The sequence below is a fragment of the Theropithecus gelada genome, chromosome 18 (genome assembly GCF_003255815.1).
Source record: "Theropithecus gelada isolate Dixy chromosome 18, Tgel_1.0, whole genome shotgun sequence".
Classification (NCBI taxonomy): domain Eukaryota; kingdom Metazoa; phylum Chordata; class Mammalia; order Primates; family Cercopithecidae; genus Theropithecus; species Theropithecus gelada.
This window is the reverse complement of record NC_037686.1, coordinates 56,925,054-56,950,826: the sequence shown is the minus strand read 5'-3', so window position 1 is coordinate 56,950,826 and position 25,773 is coordinate 56,925,054. Positions and strand designations below refer to the sequence as shown.

General features: G+C 38.9%; 1 protein-coding gene across 1 annotated transcript in view; it reads left to right on the top strand.

Moving 5' to 3' along the window:
* Positions 1 to 212: 212 nt before the first annotated feature.
* The window catches only part of LOC112611659 (putative uncharacterized protein encoded by LINC00305), a 72,231-nt gene continuing 46,670 nt past the window's right edge, over positions 213 to 25,773 (top strand). The window contains exon 1 of the mRNA XM_025365649.1: positions 213 to 468. The gene's annotated coding sequence lies outside the window, so the exon portion shown is untranslated. The remainder of the gene's footprint in view (positions 469 to 25,773) is intronic.

The following is a 25,773-nucleotide window of genomic DNA, read 5'->3' as shown; positions in this document are numbered from 1 at the left end:
GAAATTCAGTCCTGCCACTCTCCAAGAGATGATGGAAACATTTTACAAGGCACTCAACTCACGGATTCCTTCTGCCGGTGGCCATGAAGGGGAGTACGGTTGATATATTTTGTTATCCGATGTATCTTTCTACACTATGTTCCTTCAACTTCTCAGAATGTTCCTGCCCCTTCAGTTCAACGGACATCTGAAACCCACCTGGGAGCTGGTCCAGGAAATGATGGACTCTGATTTCCACGCCCCCTTCCTGTGAACTTGTCTCCAATTTAGTCTCTCAAGATCCCTTTCTTGTGAGTTAGTTTTTCCCTAGTGCTACTTCTCAGATTGGCCAGTGACTCACAGAATGGCACAAGTACAAATCCAGGCTGCCTTTTGTCCAACTCAGATTCCAGGACCACTGAAACCAGCTGAGGCATCCTGAAAGCCTAAGATTGACCACACCAGAGGAACCAGACTGCCCTTCACAAGGTACTTGTAAAAAGACCCTCTCCCTACTTACAACTTTGAAGAAAAAGAAAGTAAAACACATCAACCAACAGCTGCCTTGTGGCCACTGTATGTAGAAAACCTCAAGTGTGGCTCTAAGAAAAAGAATAGCCAAGAAAGATAAAGATATTTTTCCTTCCAACTTTTTAGAAAGAGCCTAAATCAGGAGATAACCCCCCATCTTGCTTTCCCTCCCCACTTCTTTGGAGACAGCCTAGAGAAAGGGAACCTTGTTCCGCTTTGGAGGCCTCATTAGACATCATTAAATTCCCTTATAAGACAGTGAGTTGCAAGTTTGGCTTGCTTAAGGGTATGTGGGATGATTATATAACAAGAAAAAAAAATGCATTTTTTCATATTAAGAGCAAAGCTTACACATCTGAACATAGTTTTACAGTTAGTCCTAGTGAAAAGACATAAAGATATCTGAGATAAGGAAAGTTTGCATCCCACAGGAAGAAATTTCTTCTGGTCACTATAGGTTCAGATGCTGAGGCATGAAAGAGAGAGAGACAGACATGAGGTTAGACTTTACTCTCCTCTCTTCCCTCTGAACTGAATCTCAGAAGATTGACTGCAATAAAGACTTCCAGAAACATTTGAGGATGAGTGGAGATCCTAGATAGGAAGCTTCTTTCTTACTTCCCTGGACACAACCTGGAAGATCCCTTGTCTCCTGGAAGACCTGGAAAACCATGTCTCCTAGGGGCCCCGTGGTCAGCACAGCATCTGAGAACATACATCTGAGATGGTTCCATATGACGTTACCAGATGTCCCAGACAGAATGTGTACTATTGCGAATGGTGTTCACTGGTCACCAAATATAAGGACAAAAGGACTTCACTGTAAAAGGCCCAAACCAGCTGCACCAACCTGGGCAAGATGCAGGCTGAATTCACACAGGAGGCTTGGCCCTTGACCAATATGAGAAAACCAGTTATGAATTATGACAGCTGTAGTCACTTAAGCAGCCCCCTCCCCCAGGCCCCCTCTACCTATCAATCCACGTCATCATATTCTGTAGATTTCCCTTTGCATCCGGGTGCAACATGGGAGAAAGAGGAAGAGCAACTGAAATACTGAGTAATTAACTCAAGCTGACACATTTTAATTCAAGAGAGACTGAGACATCCTTGGTGGACAAAGCCAGACATTTTCAGCCAGAATAGGGATGGACAAGATGAAATGAGTTACAAGAAATATAGTGATGTATTTGTATAACAGTTGTACAAATCAGTAAATTTTGAGTCCAATTTACTCGCAATGTTAAAAACAGAAGATAGAGCAGATATAGCATTGTGGAGTTTCTTAGAGAAAGTGTTACATACACGCAAATGTATGTAAATGTCTTCAATACTTTAACTCACATAAACTCATTCAATAAACTTTATCCACCTTTAACATTACTGTAGAATAGTGCCAGTGTGATGGCAAAAATTCTTATGCTGCCACATAAAAATAGCACACCTATTTGCTATAATCTTTATACGGTATCGAATTTGTTTAAAGATATCTGTGAGTTTTCATTTTCTGAAGGGAATGAATAAGGCTAAGATTGTACTACCATAGCAACCACATAATGCTTAAATATTCCAAAATTTTCATGTGGCACTGGGGGAGGTGTTCAAAATTACTGGACCTCAAGTAAGTTCTATGATTCTTTTAGACTAAATATATAGCTTTCCATTATGCAATTTGTATGTGTACTTTCAGAAGAAGCAAAAAGTTGGGAAAGTAGTGTGATAAAATAATTCTGTTAAAAAAAGAAACATTCTGAAAAACATACAAATTGACTTGCTAATATGTGAAGCTGAACTAAAAGCATCCCCTTTCGTTTTCAGCAGGAGATCCACTCCTTATTAACAGTGGTTCAATATAATAAACACACACACACACTTAAACCTCCCCTCTCAACCTGGGTCCAAGTCTGCTAGAGAAATTCTCAGCATTTTCATTACGCTAGTCCCCCACAGCATGTGTTAAAACATGTCTCTCCTTAAATACAGCATTCTACTTTCTAGTGTCTGGAAAGGTGTAGGCATCTTAATGCTTTCCAATTCTTCTCCATTAATGAATACTTTAATGGAAACTTAGGAAAGGTCAATTCAATCTTTCTTCGCCCACAGAAGCCCTGCTGGTGGGAGCTGCTCAGGTGTTCTGCAATGTATGCTGGTTATGTCTGGCTGTCTCACTTGGGGATGACTGTTGGGGCACCAGGTCGATCAAATCTCTCACATCTGTGCTTTTTGGGGTGCCAAAACACCCTGGTATTCAACCTAGAAGGAATGCTGGTCACTTCAGCTACATCTTACAACCACATTCACCGGTCATAAGCTTTCATTGCGTATTTACACACACACAGTCTGACTACATAAAATACTGTTACAGCTTTAAAAATTCATAATGGGAGTTGTTTCTTGGGATGGTCACACTGTTATCTTTGGACATTCCATTCTCTAAACAAATTAGCTTTCTTTATAATTAATCTGTGCTATGGTGGACATATTTGTCTAATACTACTATCCTAAAAAAGCTTTCTTAATCCAGGCATCAACCATAACTTATTTTGGCCACTAGATAATCTTGAACAAAATTAACTCAGTGCTGACTAAAACTTTGAAATTAACCTAAAATAAAAGTTAATTGTCTTTCAGAGTTTTTTTAAATGACTAAGATAGCTTGTGGTTTGTTCTTTCCATAAAATACTAGTATTTCACATTGAGTTTTTTCTTCTTTTTGAAATGACTAATAAGTACCCCACATTTTTCTAGCAGTTTTGTCTGCAATCTATCTTGTGAGTCCAAAAATTAATGATTTTCAAAAACAAGTGAACCCTACAAAAAGAGAAATGTTCTCACTAGGTATTGCTAACCTAACTTTGAGGGCATATCATTATAGAGCCATATGATTATGCCTTTATAACAACAAAAACCCAGAGACTGCATTAATTTTCTTCTGATGCTGTAAGTTACCACAAACTTAGTGGCTTAGAGCAACACAGTTTTGATAATGCACAGTTCTGGCCAGATGTAGTGGCTCATGCCTGTAATCCCTGCACTTTGGGAGGCCGAGGCAGGCGGATCACCTGAGGTCAGGAGTTTGAGACCAGCCTGGCCAACATGTTGAAACCCTGTCTTCACTAAAAATATAAAAAAATTATCTGAGTGTGGTGGTGGGCACCTGTAATCCCAGCTACTCAGGAGGCTGAGGCAGGAGAATCACTTGAACCTTGGAGGCAGAGATTGCAGTGAGCTGAAATCATACCATTGCACTCCAGCCTGGGTGACAAGAGCAAAACTCCATCTCAAAAAAAAAAAAATACTCATTAATAATGTATAGTTCTATAAATTACATGTCTGATACAGGTCTCGCTGGGCAAAAAACAAGGTTTCAGTAACACTGCATTCTCTTGTGGAGGTTCCAGGGGAAAGTGCATTTTCCTGCTTTTTCCAGCTTCTAGAGGCTGCCCATATTCCTTGGCTCATGGCCCCCTTTTTTCATCTTCTATGTCCGTTCTCTCATAGCCTCAATCCCCCTCTAATTCTGAACTCTCTTCCACTGTTAAAAACACTTATGATTACATTGGGTCCACCTGGTTAAGCTGGGCTACTCTTCCTATTTTAAATTCTCCTAATTAACAACCTTAATTCCATCTTCTTAATGCCCCATTCTCCTTTGTCATGTAAAGTAGCATATTCACAGGTTCCAGAGATTAGGATGTGAACATCTTTAGGGGTCGTTATTCTGCCTACCTCAGAAAGTAAAACAAATAAGGCGATTGGCAACAAAACCTAATTCTATAGAGCAAAAATAATTCACCAACTCTAGTCAACTTCCTTTATAAGAATCTCTTTATGGGACAGAAAAAAAATAAAGCAAGGTAGATATTAATAGAAGGCCAGTTTCTTCTTTTCCCATCAGCACTGGCCTCAAGAAGCCAAAGACAGCATAAAAAGAATTTGATAAAGAGGCAAATCTTCCTTGTATAATTAGCAAGCACTGTATGTAATTCACAAAGAGGAGAAATTTGTGGTGTTTCAGGAAACAATATTCTTACTTTTTAAATTCACCTGTATTTGCAAAATTTCTCCAAATTTCTGGCATGTTTGAATGAAGAATTATCTGTGTGTGTGTGTATATATATATATATATACACACACACACACATAAAAACACACACATAATATGTATATTGATGGTGTGTGTATATATATATATACACACACACACATATATATGGTGTATATATACACTCCATCAATACTTTTCAGATACTAGGCCATCTACTACTATATAAGGAAATCAAGGCTGCTAGCTAGATATCAACAGGTATTTAGTGTCATCTTGGTGCTTTACTAATCTTATGTTTACCTCTTACAATCCATCCAGATTTGGCAAGCAAATGGAGGGAATCATATTTAAACAAAATAAGGACAAGTAGATCATTTTTAAATAAAGGACTAAATTATATTATAAGCACATAACCCAAGGCCAGTTTATTTCTTCAACTCCAATTTTACGGGTTGGTTTCATAATGCTGATGTCACTGTTTACTCCTACAGCTTTAACTCCCATTCTCTTCCCCTTCCCCTCATGGCACCCACTTTGCTTAGTAGGTTTGATCCTTTAAAATATGCAATGATTTTATTTCCATTAAGGATAATGAATTGTGGTTTCTACTCTGTTTTTAACTTTTAAAATTGAACACTATTTTAAAAGTTCATCTATGTTGCAGTATGTTCATATAACCCATTGTTTCTGAGTGATTGGCATTATTGTATAGCATGCATCCATCTCGTTTTACTTATTCATTCTCCTAGCTTTCAACACTAAGTTGCTTTCAACTACTCTCTACTACATGGAGAAGGTTCCTGTGATTATATACAAGGAGTGGAACAGGGCGGAGGTGGCCATGCTGTAAGACGCAGATTTTGTTTCACCAAGTCTTGCGTATCATGCTCCACGAGGGCTGCTCTGAGATGTGCTCCTACCAGCAGGGCATGGGGGTCCCTGCAACACTCTTTTATGCTTATATTTGGTCTCCAGAGACTCATCAAGCACGAGAGTCCCGTTTAGAAGTGGTGGGGATAAGTGCCTCTTTGACTTTGTATCACTTTGCTATTTGCTTGCACCAAGAGGCTCACAATCCTCTGGTAAATACAATTCCAACAGCATTGGACCCTCATTCCTCACTTAGCCTGGATCCACCAGGCCAGGCAAGAAGGAGATGCTGGGCCAGCCACTCCACTGCATCCATCTATCCCTCTGCAAGTAAAAGAGAATCTACACTCTTTTTCAACAACAACTTTTTTTAAAGCCTATTCAATTTCATAACATTTTATAACCTAGTCTCCAGACCCAGACAGACAACATTCTCTTCTTCCAGTGATGAAATGAAAGCCCCATGATGATTAATACATGTATCCACATTGTTGGGGAAAATGTTGAGCCACCCCAACTCGTCACTCAACCAGTGCACATAGACAGTAGCATCTGAGCTGCAGCTCAGCCAGCAAAATGCCATTTCTTATGCTAGCTCCCATACAACTATGAATATAGGAGAAAATTTCATTCCAATAAGTGGTGGCTGAGCTTTATATACTAAGAAAACACAGAGAGTAAACATAGGAGAAAATGTAGCTCAATAATGTACATCCCATTTTAGCTTAGAAACTGTGAAATGATCATGTTTTCAAGATCGTAAGATTAATCAGCCTTAAACATGCCATAAATATTTTGAGCTAGCTTCTCATTTTCACATTAATCATGAAGTGAGAATATTCTTATTTAAAGTATGCATATAATGCTAAAGTACATTGTTTCATATGCGTGAGTATCATACCAAAGTATTTTGGGAAAAGTTGCACTTCTGAAAAATAAACATCTCAGAATGATCAGAATTGGATAAGAGAACTCTTCTAAGGACAATAGTTCCAGTACATACAAGAGAGTTGTGTTATATTTAATAACTTATAGTTTATGACTTTTTTTTACCACATACACAGTCTTTTTGTTTCTTTACCATTCTTGTAAGGTAGATACTATCATTATCTCAACTTCAGGTGACTTGCATATGGTCACTGGGCCTGTAAATGATGGAGTTGAGACTGAAACATTAACCAACAAATTTTACCCCCTTTTTTTCATTTTTTTCTACAACCATTATCCTTTAAGTAAAAGAGAATTCATGCTCTTTTTCAACAGCAATCTTTTTTAAAAACCTATTCAATGTCACAGCTTTTGAGTGTATGCCTTATGTACATATGTCCTTACATTTTACTTCTCCATCTATTAGCAGGTAGCTTAAGAAATTATTTGGTTCTTTCTGGATATCAAATCTCAAAACCCAAAATACACCTTAGTGATTTATTTTATGCTTTGTTATTTTTTTCTTTATTCATCCATACTTAAAACAGCATAAATTTATTATCTCATAGTTTTTATAGGGTTAAAAGTGTGGTGGGCTCAGTTGGGTCTCTGCTTAAAGTTTCACAGGCCAAAAATCACAGTGTCTACAGGCCTCTTTCTTTTTCAGGCTCTAGGGAAGGATCCTTTTTTTTTTTTTTATCATTCAGGCTGATTATCAGCAGAATTTGGTTCCTTGTGGTGCTATGTCTGAGGTTCCCATCGCCTTGCTGTCTGACAGCTGAGGGCCACTCTCCACTTCCCCAGTACACCCAGCTGATGCCTCCCCTTCCTCCCCTGCAAAGCCAGCAACACTGCATCTCTCCGTGTCTTTTTTCCCTGGTCATATCTCTCTCCGTGAACTCTCCTACCTCCCTTTTCCATTCTTGAGAAAATGAAGCCATGTGATTATATCAGACCCATCCATATAATAAAGAATAATCTCCCCAAGGTCAGATGATTAGCAATCTTAATTCCATCTGCAAAGTCTCTCTTGCCATATCACATAACATAACCACAGCAGTAACACCAAAATCCTGTTGACCACATGGATGTGTCAGGCTCTGCTCTAAGCAGTAGGATCAAGAAGTCAACAAAATAAAGCCCTTGTCCTCAAGGAGCATTCATTTTAGTTGGGGAGATGGAGAGGAAACTACTTAGATGGTCTCTACCATGTAGGGAAAAGTACTCTAAAGAAAATCAGGCTGGGTGTCTACAGGTGAGCCAGGTGGCTCACACCTGTAATCCCAACACTTTGGGAGGTCAAGGCTGGTGGATCACCTGAGGTCAGGTGTTCAAGACCAGCCTGGCCAACGTGGTGAAACCCCGTTTCAACTAAAAACACAAAAATTAGCCAGGCATGGTGGCAGGTGCCTGTAATCCCAGCTACTTGGGAGGCTAAGGCAGGAGAATCACTTGAATCAGGGAGCTGATGTCACACTATTGCACTTCAGCCTGGGTGACAGAGTGAGACTCTGTCTCAAAATAAATAAATAAATAAATAAATAAATAAATAAAATCAAAGCAGAGCATAAAGAGGAGGAGGAATGCAAGGTAATTCCAATTGGATAGTCAGAAAAGGTCTCTCTGATACATGAGCAGAGGGACAGAAATTGGGAATGTGGGAAAAGCAGCAGTGTGCTTGTCTGTGGGCCACACATCCTGAGTCAGGGGAACAGCAGTTACAAGGGCTCCGAGGTGGGAGCAGTCTTCGTGTGTTTAAAGAAAAACAAGGTCAGTATCATTGAAACAGCATGAAAGAGGGCGAGAGGGAGGATGGAGGCTTTGGGTCATGATGTGAGGGTCATCGTAAGGTCTTTAGTTATATTCTGAGTAAGACGGGAAGCTATTGGAAGATTGGGAAGAAAGGATCCACATGCCATAACATGTTCAAAAGGATTCCCTCAAGATTCTTGGAAGTTGTTTCTAGGAAGTTAAAAGGACACCTTCCAGATCCGTGGCCACTTCCTGCCAACCTGCACCCATCCATCCTGATAGAGAAGGGACTGGTTATAAACAGCAGATCTACACTGGATGGCTGTGCCTTACCTATTGCTTGCTTTATTGATTTTGTCTTCATTTACCATTTAATATTTATTTGACAGTGATTTTTCAAGATTAAAATACACACATGCACATTGTTTTTTTTCCAGGGGAAGGCTCTTGAACTTGCCTGACCCAAAAATATGATGCACACTTCAGACAATGCTGGACTGATTTGTTCAATTAAACAAGTGCACCACGAAAATGCTGCATCTAAAAAGAGTAAACTGCCAGGATTTCTCTGCTGTATCTAACCACAAACTGAGAGCACCAAAGTCGCTCTCCTAAGGATTTTATCAGGCTATACCTATTACCCGTTTCCTACAGATTACAAGCATGACTTCATTTGAATGTATCCTCACCTAGCATCCCTTTGTCCTTAATTATGTGAATAAGGCACAGCAGTGTGATTTGAGGAACGAAAGTAAAGATAACCTTGTTTAGAGGCTGCTGCTGTGAATGTATTCTCGCTAAAGATCTGGTTCCTTGATTTTCAGGAGATTAAGAATTGAGCTGTTTGCTAAAAAGTATTTCAGACTTGATTTGGAATTTCAGTTTTTGATTGGAGGCGGAGTGCACACAGAGGAAGAATGTTTGGAGGCTGTTAAAAGCAGTGTCGTTGAAAAGAAACCGTTCCCTGCAAAAGTTCTATTATGAGGAGTTGCCTGTGGCAGTTCTGGGTGTTTTCACTGGGGAGCTGACAGTTTTTACTGATACTGTCTCCATGCACTGGTTATGGGCTGTGCCCCACACGTACTCTTTGATTCATTTGGATAGGGTCATTTATTGCAAGTTTATTCAAGTCGTTTCAGGCGCACAACCAACATTATCTTCAAAAAACAATAAGTGGTGGCTGAGCTTTATATACTAAGAAAACACAGAGAGTAAAATAGAAGCTGACAAGCATCAGAAAAGATTCTGCTAGAAATGAAGTACTAAGTATGCCATGGCCAAGGGTTAGAAAATAACCACAGAAGCACCAAACCCGCAGCTGAATAAAAAATAGGCCCCCCAAAATGAGAAAAACAGTGAAGGAAAAAAAGCTGGAGTAGAACTAAAGCAGCTCTGCATTTTCACATGCCAAAAAAAAATCTCATTAGAACAGAAATTGCAAACCAACAGTCAGATTGTTATGGACTGTGAAGAAATACACAGAAACTTGAGAAAGGGCTGTCAACTATTCCACAAGCTGTAACACAGCAAAACCAGGGTGTGATGTAAATAACATTTCCATAATAAGGTGCTTGACTTTTTACTTCTCACTTGTGTCCACTGACCTGAACTCAGGATTTATCATCAACTTTAAAACATTTTAAACAAAGACAATATTATTCTTTGGTGAATCAAATTCAAATAATAGTAGGTTGACAGAAAGACTACAACACAATTCTGGACTTTTTTTGTTTGTTTTTTTTTCTTTTTTGGTGGGGAGAAAAAGAGGTAATGAGAAAGCAGCCCAGATCTTTCTCACGGATCAGTTTTCCATTTCTTTCCTCGTTCCCAGAATGCCACCACTTCCCTCACTTATGTAACCTGCAAACTGACTGCCTTCTCCACAGCTAATAATAGCATCCTGGATTCTGTTATCTGTTTGATCTGCTCATCTGCAAACTGCTTCTCTGACAGCAATCTTGTTTTGTTTTCCCAGGGAAAGCCCAACAGCACTGACATTTGGAAAGGCAATCTGAGGAATTTCAGTGGAGGAAATGAATATTTCTCATCCAAATCAGGCAATGCTCTAAAACAAAGAAAACTTTAAGGAGTTTAGTTCCTAAAAAGGGTGGAGGTGGTTGACAGAAGGAAAACTAGTGGTTTATATTGTGTGTGTGCGCGCGTGTGTGTATGTTATTTAATGGCTTGTGTTTAACTCTCAGATAAATTCCTTTTTAGTAAATTCACATAGGTATTCCTCTCTAAACAATGTACAACTGATCTTAACAATGGAAGTTTAGGATTTCTGATAATTCATAGGTATAAAATAGGAATTCTCTGAGTGTGACATAGCAGGACTCCAAAGACAGCTTTGCAAAGGAGAATCACTCCTCACCAGCCCCAACTTCGGAACTGTAATTATGTATTTGAGTTGTTTAAAAGTGGTGCAACTCTTTACTTTTGAAACAAGTTGTGAGCCTCTGACATATGATATCTGTGTCCACATATGTACTCATAATTTAAAACATTTTAAATAAAGAAAATATTATTCTTTGGTGAATCGAATTCAAATAATAGTAGACAGACAGAAAGACTATAGCTCATAATTGAAGTGCCCACACCTGTCACAATTTCCCAGGGTTGTCCTAACAAAGTGCCACTAACTGGGTGGCTTAAAATAACAGAAATGTGTTCTCTCACAGTTCTGGAGGCTGGAAGTCAAAAACAAAGGTGCTGGCAGGGCCGTGCTCCATCCGAAGCCTCTAGAGAAAGATCCTTCTTTGCCTCTTCCAGCTTCTGGTGGTTGCCGGCAGCGCTTGCTGTCCCCTGGACTGTGGCTGCCTCACTCCGGTTTCCTCCTCGGCATCACATGGGGCTCTTGTTGTGTCTGTGTGTCCAGACTGCCCTCTCCTCTCCCTTAGAAAGACACCAGTCACTAATTAAGATTCATGAGAATCCAATAGGATTGCATTTTATTTTTTTTTTTTTTTATTTTTTATTTTTTTTTTTGAGGCGGAGTCTCGCTCTGTCGCCCAGGCTGGAGTGCAGTGGCCAGATCTCAGCTCACTGCAAGCTCCGCCTCCTGGGTTTACGCCATTCTCCTGCCTCAGCCTCCCGAGTAGCTGGGACCACAGGCGCCGCCACCACGCCCGGCTAGTTTTTTGTATTTTTAGTAGAGACGGGGTTTCACCGTGTTAGCCAGGATGGTCTTGATCTCCTGACCTCGTGATCCGCCCGTCTCGGCCTCCCAAAGTGCTGGGATTACAGGCTTGAGCCACCGCGCCCGGCAGGATTGCATTTTAACTTGATTACATCTATAAAGACCCTATCTCCAAATAAAGTCACATTATAGGTTCCATGGATTTGGGGAGGGGTGCAGGTGGACACTATGCCCACCCAATGCAATGGCAAATCAAGTGAGCACCAAACAGCACCGCTACCCTTCATCCTCATGCCTTACATAAATTTTGATCAAGCCAGCGTGTCCTTCAGTCCAGCATGCCCTACACCTGTGTCCTGGACCGCCTCTCAGGCTGCGTTACTTCCCTTCCCGAGGCACAACAGGTCCTAGAATCTAAGGACTTGCGCCACACACAAGCCAGGCTCCTAAGCTCCCACCTTGTAATTTCCTTCTTCATGTCATCTCTTCTGACAACCCCACCATCTACTCTGTGTTCCAAAGACTATTACTTAACTTCCACCACTTTCAGCCTTCACAGCTGATAGGGTTTGGCTCTGTGTCCCCACCCAAATCTCACCTTGAATTGTAATAATACGCAGGTGTCAAGGGTGGGACCAGGTGAAGATATTTGAATGATGGATGTGGTTTGCTCCATGCTGTTCTCACGATAGTGAGTGAGTTCTCATGAGATCTGATAGTCTTTTAAGGGGCTTCTCCCTTTGCTCTGCTTTCATTCTCTCTTCTGCTGCCCTGTGAAAAGGTACCGTCTGCCATGATTGTAAGTTCCCTGAGGAGTCCCCAGCCATGTGGAACTGTGAGTCCATTAAACCTCTTTCCTTTATAAACTACCCAGTTTCAAGTATTTCTTCATGGCCACATGAGAACGGACTAATACAACAGGCCAAGATTTTTCCAGTGTGGAAAACCCTCATCTGTACTTGGAAGGCAGATACCTAAACAAGTCCTGTATCATACATGCACAATCAGTAAGGACGAAAACACATTTTTAACTAGCATTACTACAGTTAAAGCCTATGGAACTGCCTACCTCCGAAAACACCATCCTCCTGGGATAGAGCAGGTGGAGGCACAATTGCCACATTCTTCCCTGAGGCCACTCCAGAAGGGGTAGTCTGGGGTAAGCACCTGGTTGGAGCTGGGCCACTAGATGCAAGCCCTGCTGATTATTCAAACTTGAATGAAGTCCTCCACGTCCCTCCCTCCCCATGCCCACCCTCAGAAAAATTGTAAGATGTCAGCAGTCTTTGGTTTTGTGGGAAGCCAATCTATAATGAAAGAAAATAGGCCAGGCACAGTGGCTCATGCCTTTAATCCCAGCAGTTTGGGGAGCCGAGGTAGGCCTGGAGGTCAGGAATGCCAGGATAACCTGGCCCAGATGGTGAAACCCATCTCTACTAAAAATACAAAAAATTGGCAGGCATGGTGGTGGCAGCCTGTAATCCCAGCTACTCAGGAGACTGAGGCAGGAGAATCACTTGAACCCAGGAGGTGGAGGCTGCAGTGAGCCGAGAGCCAAGAGCCTACCATTGCACTCCAGCCTGGGCAACAGAGTGAGACTCTGTCTCAAAATAAAAAAGAAAAGAAAGCTGAAACAAAGCAAAGTGGAACAAATGGAGAAAGCCTCCTGCCAACATTGAAGGGCCTGAGCTGCATCTCAACAGAGATGTCATTCCCTGTTCCTGGATTGTGTCAACAAATTCCTCCCTTTATGCCAAAACCATGTACATTTGTGTTTCAGTCGCTAACAACCTCAGGGGTACTGACTGGCCTATGTACAGCCTTAACAAAATGTTCAAGCTGAAAAGAAGGAAGTCGGATGTCGTTATGGGTTAAACTGTGCCAGCCTCCCAAAAAACATATGCTGGAATCATAATGCCCGGAGCCTTAGGATGTTACCTTATTTTGGAGATACGGTTTTCATAAATCTGTTCATGTTTAAAGGAGGTCATTAGGGTGGGCCCTAATCCAATATGACTGATGTCCTTATAAAAAGGGGTAATTTGGACAAAGACACAGACACACCAAGAGAACACATTGTGGAAAGACACAAGGGCAAGACAGTCACAGACAAACCAGAGACAGACCTAGAACACGCGGTTCCCCACAGTCATCAGAAGGAATTGATACTTCTGATGCCTTGATTTCGGACTTCCGGCTTCCAGAACCGTGAGACAATAAACTCTGGTTGTTCAAGCCTCCCAACTTGTACTTTATTACAGCAGCTCAAGCAAACTAATGCAGACATGATCTATTAACTCCTTCATGACTAGTACGGAAACAGGCCCAGAGAGCTTAGCCTGATTGCTTCAATTCCTGTTGTAAGAGCTAGAATCAGAATACAGACCTCATAATTTATAACTCGATGCTGATTTTCATAATTGTATCCTAATTCATAGTCCAAAAGTTTTCCTGAAAACTTCACATGTACACTTTTGTTTCGGGAAAATATTACAATGATAATAATAAATCTGACAAGTAAATAAATTGTGAGAAAGAAAATGACACAACTTGGACCCCCATATTTTATAACAGCTGTCATAATATCCAGATCGGATCTTTTGGTTAAACATTCTCATTTAAAACCAATTTAGATAAATAATGATGAGTCATTTCACAAAGAAACAGCTTGGCAGCGAAATAAACAAGATTGACTAAAAGGTAGGTATGCAGGACACGTCAGACCTCATGCTGGGCTTCAGCGTTTTCCTACCATTGCTCCAGAAAGAAAAGCATTTTCTTCTCCAGCTAGGGAAGCAGAGAAGTCGTATTTTCTCAATAAAGAAAAACAAATCTTGATCAGTTCAAGAAAATTTGTTTATATAAATACTGGACATAATTATGAAAATGTGATTTACCTGCTGTTTTCTTGCTAAGAACTTTGTTGCCTCCCCAAATAACATTCACCAGCTGTAGACAACTTCCTTGATTTCAGGCTATTCTTGTTTGCCAGGGTTTCCGTATATGAATGCCCCAAAAGTGATGAATTTACCTTGGTGATTTTGAGTGATATTTTTCTTACAGTATCACAGGATGCTTGATATATTTATACTGAAATAATCTTCCATAAATTAAGAGTCTAGTATGGTACCATAGAAATTTAAAATATTTTTGTCTGAAGCCCCTCTGATGTTTAATACCTTAAAAACTATATTTCTCAACCAATATTTATTATGCATGTATGCTTTTTAAAAAAACACTGTAATAAATGTTATGTTATTCAAGTATTTACTATTTTATATGAAGCTGGTTTCATCTAGGGTAAAGTTCTACTTTAACCTTTAGGAAAAGGGAAAACAGTGAATGTTTTCAGCCAGAAAAGAACAATAATAGATTTGGATTTTGAAAGATTAAGTTATAAACCATGAAAATGACATGTTGAAAGACCTTTTTTGTTGTTGTATGAAATGGGAAAATCAGGAAGAGTTTCCAAGGCATATGTGATTTAAGCTGCTCCTAAAGAAGTAAGTAGGATTTTTACTATGGAGTAGGTAAGGAAAAAATGTCACTGGCTCTGGAAATAGACCTGTGCAAGACAAACAAAGTAGAAGAGGCAAGATGCTCACTGAGGACACTCCATGTCTGTGACTGGAGGTCAGAGTAGAAAGATAGAAAGGAACTAGTTTCTGGGAGCCTATCTATGGCCTCGTCACAGCTGGGGTTTTATTCTGTAGGTGACTTTAATGAGGAGTCACTTACGACTTACATTTTAAAAGCACCATTCTGGCCTCAGGGTGGAAGATGAATTAGAGAGGAGTAAGTCTGGAAGTAGAGTCTTTCGCTCAGCTCTTAAAACTCAAAATTTATATAGGACTCTAAACTCCCACTCAAATCTGACTGCTCTTCTCCATCCACCTCTGGTCTGGGTCCTTGTTGTAATTCACTTAGAGTCAATCAATGCAATAGATTCCTCCCCAAACTGTATGTCCTCTCCTGTCTGTCCCTTACATCGGCCAGTGTAGCACACAGCCAGAAATGTTAGCAGATGGTTTAAAATCCTCCACTGGCACCTCATCTCCTATGGAACCAGTTCCATCCTCTGAGACTGCTCTGAGACTGCCCTCCGAGGCTTCTCAAGTAATGAGCAAAGGGATGTAAACAACCCAAAATTGGCAACAGCGACAACAGGAGGCTCTTCTGGCTGAGCTTCTGCCATGTCGTGTCTGAAGTCCCAGCTGCTCTTATGCCTGCATGTGCCCTGGAACCATGTGGAGGAATCACTAATTCTCTTGACTTTGCTTGTCAGCACAGCTGGCCACACAGCCAGGCCCTCCATCTTTCCTGACTTTATCCTGGTTGCGAAGTCATTCTGGGATGGTGTCACCCTCAAAAGACTAAGGCAGAAGCCACCCAGAGAGTCCTCAGCGCTTCCTGGGCGTGACACCTCAGCCATTTTTCCAGCACTGCTATGCCCACAGCACACACCCCTTGTCCTCTGGAAGGAACAAGACCTTCTCTTCTCTGCTCTTCCCAACACCAAAGAGGTCAGGCTGGGCCCAGAAGAATCATGGAGCTGCGGCTAAACTCATACACTGTGGAGTCAGGTGACACTGCATACTGATTCAGAATCTGCCACTCAGTGGGAAGGTAGTCTAAAGTTAACTTTATTAAGCTCTGTATTTTGTGTTTTGTTTTTCTTATAAAGAGTTAATACAATTATGGTATCCATGAGTTACTGGGTCAGGGGAGGAAATTATCTAAGGTTAATACAAGGTGATGTATGTACGGAATTCGGCAGAGTGCCTGAAACAGATCATTACTGAAAACATGCAAATAATTAATATAATGAGGCGCCCCTTTTTATCGTCACACACATATAGATGTAAAGAACCAAGAGAAAATAAAGTAATTCTCGAGTGTTTAAAATTAATTATCTATTAATCTATTTAACAATAGAGTTACTGCTAATTGTTTTGTTCATGCAAATGCCCTAGAATAATTCTGCCTGTCTGTCTTGGAGAAATCACTTAAAATGATATTTTTCTTTCCTAAGCCTTTCATTGATTCCTACCCAATATAGGTAAATTATAAGGCAGTTTCCCAACTTCCTTCACTTTTTATGTAAATAAATGCAACAATTATTTATATTGAGCTAAAAATTTACATCTTACTTAAAACTGGCATTATTCTCTTATTATAAAACGAAATAAAAATACTTTCTACTGCAACTGCATCAAGTAATGGAAAATAAAGAACACCCTTGAACCCAGGGGACAAAGAATCAGGCTAGAAAAAATTAGAGACTTTTTTCATTTTGGGGAAGATAATTGACTTCTTCCATGTTTCTTTATTTCAAAGAGTGCAAGCTTGTGAGCCATCTTGGCATTATCCAATCCCCATTTCTGATGACACTTCTGGAGCTATCTTCACATAGCACATTGTCTTCCACAATTCAACCACCTAGAGCAGACTTGTTCTCTGGTTTGCCTGCTTGTTGCACCAAATCCCTAATGAGTGATGCTACCACATTTCTAGTACTTTGCTAGCAATCACCGCCATCTCCTCATCTATAAATTAAGCATCATAGGCTATCCCTTATTCCACTGAAATATTGTGAGAAACCATTACATAAATGCTGTTTGAGCCCTTCATGGACAGATGCTATATATAAGAAAAAATTATTGGCTTTGTATTTCAAATCTGAACTACATGACATACCAGCAATACAGAAGCAGGCACTTTCCTCTGACATAAATGGATGATTTATCATTTCTCTCCTGCAGCTGCCCAATTCACTTCCTTTCAATTTTTCTACGTAGATTTAGCTTTTCCTATCTGAATGATCTCTGTCAATGGGTAATTTAAATTTCTCGACAGATGTCACATAAGCCAAGCGTGAATACTTTTTAGGTACAAGTCAAATTTGCAGCATAGTGTATAGAAGTCAAGGTTTCCATTATAATCTAAAATGATAAAGAAATGAATACCGTATTTTTAAAATAAATGGTAGCATGTAGTTCCAACGTTTAGTCATGAATATTATTCAAGTTGTTTAAAAAGAAACTCTTTTAGTAACACATATCAATTGATGAACATATTATTTCCACCTTTTAACCTGCAAGTTCTCACATGTTTTTAGCAGGGCTTCTGCATAATAGAACAACACAGGAGCCTATGAGTTAGGTAAGCTGCAAAGAAAAATCTAAGCGAGATGCCTCCCCCTTTTCATTGGTCTGTGAATATCAACACAAGTTGATAGTTGAAATTTAAATCCATGGCCAACCACCTCTGTTAGTTGTCCTTTACCTATAGACTAAAGCTCCATTTCATAGGATGGTATGAAAGGTCTTTCACAATAGCATCTCCCCTACCTCCCCAAGTTTATCTACCATATCTCCTTCCTATGCAACATGAACATCTCAATCTTTCTTAAACAAGCAATCATTGAACAAGGTGGTTCAATAATCTGGAATGCCATTGCCCCCACTTCTGTTTACCAGGAAACTCATATTAATATTTGTCAACTGAATTCATCAATTACAGCACAAATATCAACCCCTCTGTGAAGATCGTCCTGAATTTCTTATACAGAGCTGATGAATCCCTCCTCTCTGTTCCCATGGACTTTTTTCAAACTTTTATTTCAATTAGTCCATTATGTAGAAAAATATTTACTTACCTATCTTTTAATGCGTAAGGTAAGTAAAATTTATTGGGAAAACATGCTTTCTTTAGCTATGTATTTTTTTGGAAATGTGTTTGGCACACAGTAAGTAATATATTATTGATTGATTGGGTAACTGAAAAGGTAGAACAGATGGATGATAATGATTATTCTTTTGATTGGCAGAATGGCAGAACTTTAAGAGATTTAAAACACACAGAAATTGTAAGCAAAAGGGACCTAATTATTCTCCAATGTGCTAAGCACATAATACCTAAAATTGAGTAAACAATCACTGAGCACATATTATGTATAAAACCTCGAACTAAGAATGAGAAGCACGAAGATGAAAGCATAGTGTCTCCAAATTGAGGGAATACACAGACTACTGAAGATACATAGAATGCATTGAAGTAAGTTTTGTGTTCATTTTGGCTTATCGTCTGTGGTATATAGGGTAAAAGAGAATGTTCTTGAAAATGACATGCACAGACAATTGAAAACGGGCATACACTCCAAGCAGTCTTTTCAACATTTAACTTTCAAACCCCTTTTTCTTTTTCTAGTTAATTTGTTTCGCAAAATGAGTGTTTTGAATTTAACCTCTTTCTGCCTTTACCAATTCTCCAAAATAAACAAGTTCATGTGAAATGGCTACAAGGAAGCTAGGAAAAAGAAGCAATTGGAAAGATCGCAACTGTCCATGAACTAAGTAAATATCACATAAGGCAAAATGTAAAATAAGAATAATATTATAATGGATATTTTCAGATTTCCTTTTCTCATATCTAACCAGGTCAACTTTAAAGGTTTGCAAACCTCAGCAGAAGATTCCTGAATAGGAAACATGGACAATTAAATGGATTTTTAATATTTATTCAAACCTATTTTTATTTTAATAATAAGAGGTTTCAGTTCTAACTTCAGAGGAATAACTGCAAAAGTATGGGACTTGTTCAGGAGAACACAGTGAAGCATTAGGGCATCCCTGAAGCTCTTGGTACCCAAGGTACTTAGGTATGATTTTTTAAAAACCTATCCCCATAACCCCAATTTTTAAATGCAACTTCTAACATTAAATCATATTAAAACGAATACAATTTTAAAATTAGCAAATCAGTCACTTAAGAGGAGAGACACATCAAGTAGCTTGCATAATTTTATTGTTCAACTAGGTGTTAATTTTAGTATTAGAATTCCAGAAAGACAAAGTAAAATGAAAACTACATTGCAATGTATTCCTCCTACCTGATTAAAAGAAACAGGAGTCTTTTAGTTTTTTGTCTTTCTTGGAAAGTAAATTACATTCCCAGAATAAGGCACTCTTGAAGAAATTTAAAAATGTATTGCATGAATTCTGTAATGAGAGATGATAGACTCATAATAGACAATATCTTCCACTGAAGTTTTATAAAAGATCCAAACCAAACAATAAAAAAAGTATTTTTACAATTGATCCTGTGTAAAAGCCAACCCACTCAAGTTCTCCACTCCTCATTTCAGGGGCAATAGTTAAAATATTTAACAACAGAATGGCAGATGCCTCAGTATTGGTGCAGAGTTCCAGAAGAATCTTGCTGTGTCAGGGTTATTTCTCTTATTTGCTGGATTGTGGGAATCTCCTGGGATCCTGAGGGAAGATCTTTGACTGGAAGGGAGTTACGTAGGAGGTTGAATGCAGTGATTATTTATCAACTGGCATAGAAGTATTTCAATATTTTAACAATAAGTATGGCCATGCCTATACACACAGCTGTGTATGTAAGTCTAGAGTGGGATATGAAATACTACCTGTGACCAGAAGAGCAAATAAATCATAAATTCAGAGAATTTCTCCCAGCACTCCATCCCCAAATAATTTTAAGGTGATGGCTGGCTGTGATTTTCATTTCAGTGCTCCCAGGTAAATCAAAGGCAGCTGCCAGTCATGTTGAACACCCTCTCCAAGACTGTAGTTGTGAAGCTTTAAATAAAATAACATTTGGCAGTAGGTAAAGGTTTTTCAACTTCCTTTTCAGTTTATGTTAAGAGCAGTTCAAGATTCTGACCTGGAGGTGACAGGTGACAGGTGGCAGGTGATGGTGTCACAGACTAAAAATTTATATCTTTTTCATTCACCTCATTTGGGTCAAATAAGCCAAGCTGATGAATAGCTAGGTGCTTTCTACATTGCACAAGCAGCTCAGGAATCTTGCAAAGATCACTCTTCCAGAGAATCACCTTTTCTATTTAAATCTTTATAAAGTCAGGCTACATTGAATGTAAGTGACTTGGGTTGTTCATTTGCAAAACAATTAGACAGACACCATTTTTTGATTTAATCTGACACTTTACATTAGTATCCTGCAGTGACATTGGATGTCATTGATAGCAACTTTAGAAAAAGAAAAAAAAAAACCCAGAAGAAGAAGAAGATTTCTTATTGGAGTAACCTAGTTCTACCTTGAGGGCTCAGCATGTAAAACTGAAATCAACCTCCCTCCTCCCAAAATTAGCTCAGTTACAGAAACCCAAACTTCCTCATTCCTAGCACGTTCGGGGCCCTCTACATGAGAACAAAATTTAGAAAAGAGAGTAATCCACAAGAGAAATTCAGCCCTATTATTTAAGGAGTTTGGATGAGAATAACAATGCAGAAACACACACTGAGAAACATGGGTTACTAATGACAACCATCCCACATAGCAGGTAGAAGTTCGAACAGAGATTGGGTCCATTGGGCTGGCTTCCAAGGACTTGATAAAGGGGTTACTTCCTTGGTTATCTTACCATGACCTGGGGCTGATTCCAGGCAAACTCTGTGAAAACAGGCACACTATGCATACACACATCTCTGGACAGAACAGGTATAAACCAGGTTTTTCAGGATGAAACCAGGCTGATGATTCATTAAGCTACAAGGAGACATGAGACCACCATTTGGACTGAGACATGGGCATTGGCAAGGACTTGCCCATTGAGATTTTAGCCTTCAGTGTCAATTTCACTTACCAGTAGTGTGACCTTGGCGCAGTACCTCACGTCTCTGAAAGCCTCAGGGTTTGATCTGCAAGATAAGGATAATAAAATTACCTCATGTCAGTATTGTGAGAAATTAACAAGTGATACATGTAAAATGTTTACCATAGGGCTAAGCCACAAAGCACATGTTCAAAACCTGAGAAAGCAGGTATTAAGGAAAGCAGAACTATAGAAAGTATATTATCATACCTGCAATATAGCAGTGACAAGGGACCCTAAATATTGAGATGAAGGAGCAAAAATTAAGGATAAATTATCGTTGATTTCTCATGTTATTTTGGACACCTAACATATTACTTGGTTTCAAAACTGGTTACTTGGCAGGGGGTGGGGAGGAAGGTTACTCTTTCATTGATCTATAACTGGGATATATGTAATTAAGATTAAAAAAAATTTCTAGACCATGTAACAAACCTGCACGTGTACCTCCGAATCTAAAATAAAAGTTGAAAAAAATTTTTCCTGAAATCAAAAGTGCTTAATGTCTGAAATATTTTCCTTACCTGATTAGAGACAATGAAGTTTAAGTAATTCTATGAATATTATAATTTTCGACAATCTAATGCAGTAGACTGATAAAAATCCTAAATCAAGAGTAGTTATTTGGAGAGATCTCCTGAGTGCTTACCACTACACTAGGGGCTGAGAGATGTAAAGATGAAAAGTCTGTAAGCAACATGAAAATACAGCTGGACATGCTTTGATCACTACTCAATCACTCAATCTCAAGCATTAATTTGATCATTAAGATGCATCTTATAAACATTTGTGGAATGAATGAGCCAGTCTCAGAATTCCCATACTAAGAAGGGAAGGAGATGAATGAATAAATTATTAAGGGCAGCTCTGAGCAATCCTATATCTCGGTGAATAGCTCCTTGTTCATAGAGGCTGAGCGACAGTCTATGTTGGTCAGCATGTCTAACTGAGGGGCCAAGAAGGGGCCTAATAATGCCCATTTAGATTTTATAGAAAAAAAACAGTAGTCCCTTACAGTATCTTATAAAATAGCTGCTATTGTCCTTTTTCTTGTGAAAAATATAATTACTGTAGTTGTTTTAAGAAAGTATGTTCATTGCAGAAAATTTTAAAAATATAGAAAATAATAAAGGAATTAAAATCACTTATAATGCAATCATCTAGAAATGATCCTTATGAAGAAGGTTTTAGTGTAATTACTTCAACTGTATGAATGATAATTGGCACAGAGGGAAGATTCAAGAAGGAGAGGCCATATGAGAAACTATCATCACTATCTAATTGCAAGGTAGCTCAGGCTACTTGGGCTGCGGTAACAAAATATCATAGACTGGGTAAATTATAATGAACCAAAATGTATTTGCTCATGGTTCTGGAGGCTGAGAAGCCCAAGATCAAGGAAATAGTGTCTAGGAAGGGTTTTCTTTCTGTGTTATCTCACAGTAGAGGGACAAAAGAGAGTGAGACAGAGAAGAACCAAACTCTCCCTTTTATAATGTATCCATTACTGCAATAACAAACACACTACCCCTGATAATGGCATTAATCCATTCATGCCTAATCACCTCCCATTAGGCCCCAGCTCCCAACACTGTCGTACTGGGCATTAAGTTTTCAATGCATGGTTTTGGGGCAACACATTCAAACCACAGCACAAGGTAGTAAGTATCAGACTCACTGTAAAAGGATTGAGGAAAGGAGGACAAGAGGACCAATTTAAGAGATAGAGAGATAGATAGATTTAAGACATATATGGATGGATTTAAGATATACATGTATGTATATATTTTCCTTTTTAAGTAAAAAAAAATTATCATTGAGATATGCTTAATGTATCTCATTAAACATATTGCAATGATAATTAGTTCAAAAGATTAGCCATGTAACGCTACTAGTATAATTAAGGGATAAATATTTAAGAATATGAATTAAGATAAGAGTAATAATCTTCAGGGATTTCTTTTATTTAATTGTGAAAGAAAAGCCAACATCTATTTTAGAGACTTGGAACTGAAATGTGAGGGAGAAGTTAAGATGAGGGGAAAAGATACTGGGAGCACTGGGGTATGAGTGGTAGCAGATGCCCAGGGAATCAATGAGTTACCGAGAAGCTGAGTGCTGAAGGCAGGCTGAAGGGGGAACAGACTTTTACAAGTTATCCTAGCTAGAAAACCAGGACAAGGCAAATGAAAAACTAGAGGCAGGAAATAAATAGTTTAAGTGTGGAGGCAACAATTTCATGTCTTAGCAAGAAGATTTCAAGGATGAATGTTGTTGGTGAGATAGTTATTTACATGCTTTTGATTGAAAATGTTCTACAACTCACTGTGAGTGGTGTCAGTGTATTAGTAATTAATGGAAAGGATGGATGGTTAGGAAAAGAAAGCAATGAATATATTCCTTAAGTTCATCAGATCAAAAAGTGGGGCTTTCATTGAAATTAATTCAGAGCAAAAAGGTATTGAATTTGGAGTTAGACTTCCTAGGTTAGATGTCTGGTCATTCCACTGATGCGATGCAGGATTCTAGACAGTTTATTTAATCTCTCTATGCTTCGGTTTTCTTCTAAAAATCAGGAAAAATTAGAGAACCACCTCACAAAGGTAGATGTGAGGATTAAATAAGTATCTATAAAGCACTATGTGCCTGACACATACTGACTGCTATGTAATTGTTTGGCAGTATCATTATCATCATCATTATAATCATTATTATTAAATGATTAGTAAGACTTTATTAGAGATCAGGAGCTCAAATTTAATACAACAAATATTTTCTGAGCATTTTATAAATGCAATTACTAGGAAGAGTGATTGGGATATATTAAGACTTGTGTTTGTCCTCAATTCATTTTTTTAAAAATTTAATCAATTTGGCAACACACTTTTACTGAGTGTCTAGATATGCCAGGTGTTCTACCTGGCAGAGCATGGAGACAATAACACAGTGTGATTAGTGCCCTGACAGAGGCACACACAGGTGCTATAGGACCACAGAGTAGTGACCTTTTAGTCAGGAAGATGTCTGTGAACTCTTCCTGAAGGACATGAGGAAACCAGCTGAGAGAGATACAGGACTGCAGGCTGGCCATTCAGCCATTACATTCAACCAGCTAGGTTCTGATCTGTGGATGACCATGCCATGCAGAGGTTAAATATTGTGACTGTCATTCCTGGAGAAGTACAATCTGGAAGGCTAATCTGAGGTACGTGTATAAGTGAGGAGCAAGGGGAATATCTCAGAAGGCTTTTGGGAAGAGGTAGTTCTTACGATGTGTCTTAGTTCATTTAGAGTTGCTATAACAGAATGCCTGAGACTGGGTAGTTTATAAGGAAAACAAGTTTATTTAACTTATGATTCTCGTGACTGGAAAGTTCAAGACTGGGTACCTGCATCCGGTAAGGGCCTCACCTCCAAAAGCAGAAGGGAGCGGTGTGTGCCAAGAGAGTACATGGTGAGAGATGGGTGGGTTCCTACGGGCACAGAGGAAGTGGAGGATGGTGCTGTCAGAATCTTTTTAACAACCAGCTCTCAAGTAACAAACACAGCAAGAACTCCCTCACCTTTGACAGAGAGCATTAATCTATTCATAATGAATCCACCCACATGACCCAAATACCTCCCACCAGGCCCCACCTTCCAACATTGCCACCTTGGGGATCAAATGGGAACATGAGGTTTGAAGAGGACAAACATCCAAATCATAGCACATGGATCCTGAATGATAATGTATTAGCATATAGAAATGTGAAAGGAAAGAGCATTCTTAAAAAAAATAAAATAGGATGAGCCAAAGGACGAGGTTGGGGTGAGTGAGAAGAAAAGCATATAGAGTATGTATTGAGGTACTGCTGCTATGTGAATTTATTAGCAGAGAAAGGGGTACAGTGTGATTTTTTTTAAAAAAAGACTGGGCATTTTCAGAGGGTCTGGTGGTATAGGAAGGCCATTTTTGGATTAAGTAGTCTGATTTGATTCTGAAATTTATGAATCTTGAATATTCCTAAAAAAGAAGTGCATTATCAGAAGATAATTCCAAGTTCATTATGAAGGAGTTAATGGAAGTAGAGTGGCATATTTGGCTACAGCTATAACCCAGATGAAAAGAGAAGAGATAAACTAGGGCAGTTCCTTAGGAAGACCAAGAAGAGGTCATCGCTTTCACAACTTCTATTCAACATAGTACTAAAAATCCTCGCCAGAGAAACCAGGCGAGGAAAAGAAAGGCATCCAAATTGGAAAAGAGGAAGTCAAGTTATTCCTATTCACTGAAGATATAATCTTACATCTAGAAAAACTAAAGTCTCCACCAAAAATCTCTAGATTTGATAAATGAATTCAGCAGGATGCAAAATCAGTGTACAAAAATCAGTATTGATTCTACATAGCAATTACAATCTAGCTGTGAAACAAGTCAGGAAGACAATCCCATTTACAATAGCTACAAAAAATAATGAAATATCTAGGCATATATTTAACCAAGAAGGTAAAATATTTCTACAAGGAAAAATAGAAAATACTGATGCAAGAAATCAGAGATAACACATACAAATGGGAAAACATCTCATGCTCATGGATTGGAAGAATTAGTATTGCTATCATTAAAATGACAATCCTGCTCAAGGCAATCTACAGAGTTAATGTAATCTCTATCAGAATACCAACATCATTTTTCACAGAATTAGAAAAACAATCATAATATTCCTACGAAACCAGAAAAGAGCCCAAATTACCAAATCAATACTAAGCAAAAAGAACAAAGCTGAAGACATCACATGACCTGATTTCATCTTATACTACAGGTCAATAGTAACCAAAACAGTATGGTACTGGTATAAAAATAGACACATAGATTAGTGGAACAAAATAGACAACCCAGAAATA